The 4,421-nt window shown below is 34.4% G+C and overlaps 1 long non-coding RNA gene across 1 annotated transcript; it reads right to left on the reverse strand.

The window, feature by feature from the left end:
• Window positions 1-1,145: 1,145 nt before the first annotated feature.
• Window positions 1,146-3,157, reverse strand: LOC114075056. Its single transcript, XR_003575385.1, has 4 exons — window positions 2,980-3,157; window positions 2,183-2,242; window positions 1,874-1,914; window positions 1,146-1,742 (listed from the first exon to the last, which is right to left on the reverse strand). It is a non-coding gene; the product is annotated as an uncharacterized LOC114075056 (long non-coding RNA).
• Window positions 3,158-4,421: the final 1,264 nt, after the last annotated feature.

Consider the following 4,421-nt stretch of genomic DNA (forward strand, 5'->3'; position numbering starts at 1 on the left):
GAAGCATAAAGTGTCTCGAGCTTGTCCCACAAACTTTTGGCATGTGTCTTACTCACAATATGATTTCTAACATTATCTTCAACCCATTGTCTAATATAGCCACAAACCCGCAGATGCTCAAATTCCCATTCTTCATCATTCAAAGACGGAGGCTTATTAGAAGCAAACACAGGTAAATGCATCTTCTTGACAAATAGAAGATCTTTCATCTTGCCTTTCCAAATATGATAGTTACTACCATTTAAACACACCATTTTGCTCATATTTGCCTCCATCATTCAAAACGACAATCAACAATAACCAATGCTCTGATACCACTTTGTTGGGAAAGACAAGGCACTAACAAAGAATGTCTGACAGGATAACAGCGGAAGAATACCCAAGTCTATACTTTCCCTTCTCGATTTAAACCAAGAGAAGACAAACAACCACAAACAATATGATAGAAAGGCAGCAAGTAATTCAACCAAACAAATATAACAAGACAATAATAAACCAATCACACAAGACACCAATATTTACGTGGAAAACCGTTCGATGTGAAGAGTAAAAAACCAAGGGACCAAAAGCTCCACTATAATCACCAAGAGTTACAATATTGTTCTCCAAAATTGGCCACAAAACAAGTTCCAAACAACGATCAACAACAAAATAAGATGCACCAAATCTAGAGAATTAAAGGAGCAAAATCACCAATTTCGCAGCTACTGTTCACGACAGCAAAACTGAAGTTGCAGGCCACCAAATCCAACTCTGTCAGTTCCTAATCAAAGATTGAGATGAAGATAATATGTTGTCCAAAAATCAGCTCAATCGGACAAGAAACGAAGCGGGAATCGCAATTTGAAGTTGGCTGTTAGGGCTGAATTTTGACTGCGAAAACTGCTCTCTTTCTCTCTTTTTGGCTGCTGAAAAAACTCTCTGTGTATATGAAAATAAGACCTAAATAGGCTTATATTTGCCTCATAAGAATGGGCCTATGGGCAAAAATGGGTTGGTCCGAATTGGGCTTTTATTTATCCACGTAGGAAGGGAAAAAGGCCCATAACCCAACAGTTGGCAAGTAAGAGGAGGCTAACAGAGTATAAGACAGTCACATACCCAAGAATAGGGGGTTTAGCCACATATCAAGCAATAACCAAATGTACTTAAAATGATAAAGGACTCAAATAGGTATAAGAGATTAAACCTTAAAAATGGCAAAGGAAGGTAAATGTAGAAGACCAACTTCCAAGTTTGGAAGAACTTCTTCTTCAAGCTTCCTCAAAACCCTCTCCAAACTTGAGAGAAAACATAAAAACTAGAGTTCTAAAAAGTGGAAAATTATAATAATGTTCAACTCCCTAAAAATAATAAAGAGATTAGTATTTATAGGCTTCAGATGTAGTGTTGGTAGATCCATTCAGCGTCGTTAATCGTGATTCTTCGAGTGATTCGGCGATTCGCTCTTTCTCTGATTCGTCGTTGTTTGTGCCTTGTCTTTTTTCCATGCATGATGTAACATTGGGCGGAATAACTCTACTTTGCGGAACTATTCAGCGAAACGCCGACTTCTTCAGTTCATCGCCTTTTGATCCACTTCCTTCAGGGCTTGCTTGTTTTAAAAGAATGCAAAAATTCGCTACTCGACGAACCTCCAAGTGTGCTCGGCAATGCGTGCCTGTGCATCTTCGGCTTGTTTTTCTCCGTTTTGGTTCCGTTTTGTGCCTAAGTGACCATACTTATACCAAATCCTCAAATACCTGAAAGTTAGGAGTTTTTATTAGATATCGAGATAAAATGCACAATCAAGGACACTATTTGCATTAAAATAAGGCCATAGATGAGTCCAAGTTGAGGACTCGTCATTAAACCCCCATAAAAGAAGACTTACCCGAGATTTTTCCTTGTTTGTATTCATGCAGTGGTTTCAACCTATGGAAGAATAGCAAATTTTGGAAAAGTTCACATGAGTAAAGCATAGCAAATAATATACAACCACTTCTACCTTCACACAAAAATTATAAAAATAGAACGACAATGAATGCTTTGGTAAGCTTCTCTCTTCACTTAGCCAAGTTTGCATTAATTTTTTTTTTTTTTTTGGTTATGTTTTGCAGGGAATACCAAAGTATGCTCAATATGTTAAGGATATTTTGGCAAGTAAGAGGAGGCTAACAGAGTATGAGACAGTTGCACTTACCGATGAGTGTAGTTCTAGAATTTAGAATATGATGCCCACCATCTTGAAAGATTGGAGTTGCTTCAAAAAAAATATGTAACACACCTTTATTTGATAGAACTAGAATATGAAAGAAACCATTTTTGGAAAGATCAAATTTGGAAAGTTTGACAAGTTTTGCTAAGTATAAAGTTTGGGTCAACTTCAAACAATTATAACTCTCAATATAGGAGGATTTATGTGAGATATAAGATATAAAATGAAAGGAGTTTGAATTATCTTTTCAATGCCACCAAGTTTTCTAATTTTCGAGTTCGTATGAGGGAAATATGCATGTTTGAAGTTGTTTTGTCTAGATGAGGAAAGTTCACATGATATTAAAGGGGTATTTTGGTCTTTTCTCAATCCAATTAAATAATCAGCATAATTTCAAATAAAAAATGTAAATTTTAGTAATTTTGATTAGAAAAAAACGATGAATAGAATATGAAATAAGTACAATTTAGGAAGAAATCTACCTAAACAAAGTTAAATTTGAATTCATAATGAGATATTTTTATCAATACATATAGATTTAAATGATGAATGACATTAACTCTTCAAATATTCGGGACTACAATAGTTTAACAAGAGAAATACTAGAAAATTCAATCTTCTTGAAGCTCCAACAAACGAAATGAATCTATTCTAAGTACAAAAATTATAAGGATTTGAGCAGAAAATAACATGAAAGAAAAAATTGAAACGTAGATCCGAAAATATATCAATTATACGCAATGAAAACTAAAAGGAAAGAAAAGAGGAAAGGAACTAATTACCTCTTGCATAGAAGTAACTGGGATGACGACGTATGATCCTTCTTCCCCCTTTGACCACAAACAAAGTCAGAAAATCTCAGAATTCATAGGTTGAACCTTCGTGGGTTCATTTCACGCAAGAGCACTGCTCTTACACCTAAAATCCCCAAATTTTCCTCCTTCAATTAGTATATAGAGGTGATTATTTAATATTAATTTTTGGAAAAAGAATAGTTCTTACAACGGTGTGGGACTAAACATATTTCGAAAGAGAAATCTATGTGGAGAACATATTAAGACCAAAATTACCATATACCTATTATCTTGTTAGATAGTTACTTATAATATTGAGAAGTACAAAATATACTTGAATCTAATAAATAGATGTATACAATTAATTATTCATAGCTAACTTTACTTTTACACCAAATGGATACATAAACGATGTATAAAATAATAAAAAATCTTCCTTTTTCTTTTTAATTCATCTGTATCTTCTCCAGAATATCTTTCAAATGATTTTCATTTTTTCCTTTCTTCACTATTATTTTTATTTTCATTTTTCTTTCTCAATTGTTCTCTTTCTTTTCTACGGTTAATTTCAAAAATGTATATGTTTACTATGTTGTTGTTTGTATTAGTGTCCTTATTGGAGTTTTTACTTTTTATTGTATATACTATTGATAAGTTATATCATTCAATTTTTAATTTTGGAGTTAAATGATCGGCTTCAATATATTTTTTGTATATTTCGTGATCAACGATACTAACCTACAGTTTGAGTGTCTACGAATCGAAGATAGTAAAGTAACCTAACCAAGGGTTGGGTTTGTGTTCCAAGGATGTGGTAGTGAAAGTAGTAGCTACTTAGAATTTCGGTCTAAATAGTGATAGTTCAAGACATTCTTGAGTATTAAAACTAAACAAGTTTAATTTGTGACACCGACGTGTCAAATATCAAGAAGGGACTTTGTCACAAGTAATAAAATCTGCAAAAAGAATAAAGGAGAAAACAAGTATGGGAGAGAGTTCTTGGGGTGTGATCTCAATATATGTTGACACAAACTAATGGGTACATGCTTTCCATAAGAAAATTTGCCAGACAATAGTGACTAGGCTAAGCTTTAGGTGAAAGTAAATTCCCTCTCGGACAATTTACCCTATATTAAATGGGTTCCTTTCAGACACCCACTCGTCTAAATTAAACAACTATGCTTTACCCACACCCTGACCTTTTGATAGAGGGTGCTTGGATATTGGACTACGGCTCACCCTCTCAGGCTGAACCTCATGTCGACCCACTCCTTAGGACATCACTCTAGTGGTCTGGGTTTCGCGAGCTCCCTCTCGGACAAGTCGAAAATACATGGGTGGTTTTGTATATGCAACTACAAACCCATTAAATTAAACCACAATCACTAGGTGAAAACATCTCTAAAATACATCTAATCCTATCAACAAAC

The sequence above is a fragment of the Solanum pennellii genome, chromosome 12 (genome assembly GCF_001406875.1).
Source record: "Solanum pennellii chromosome 12, SPENNV200".
NCBI lineage: Eukaryota > Viridiplantae > Streptophyta > Magnoliopsida > Solanales > Solanaceae > Solanum > Solanum pennellii.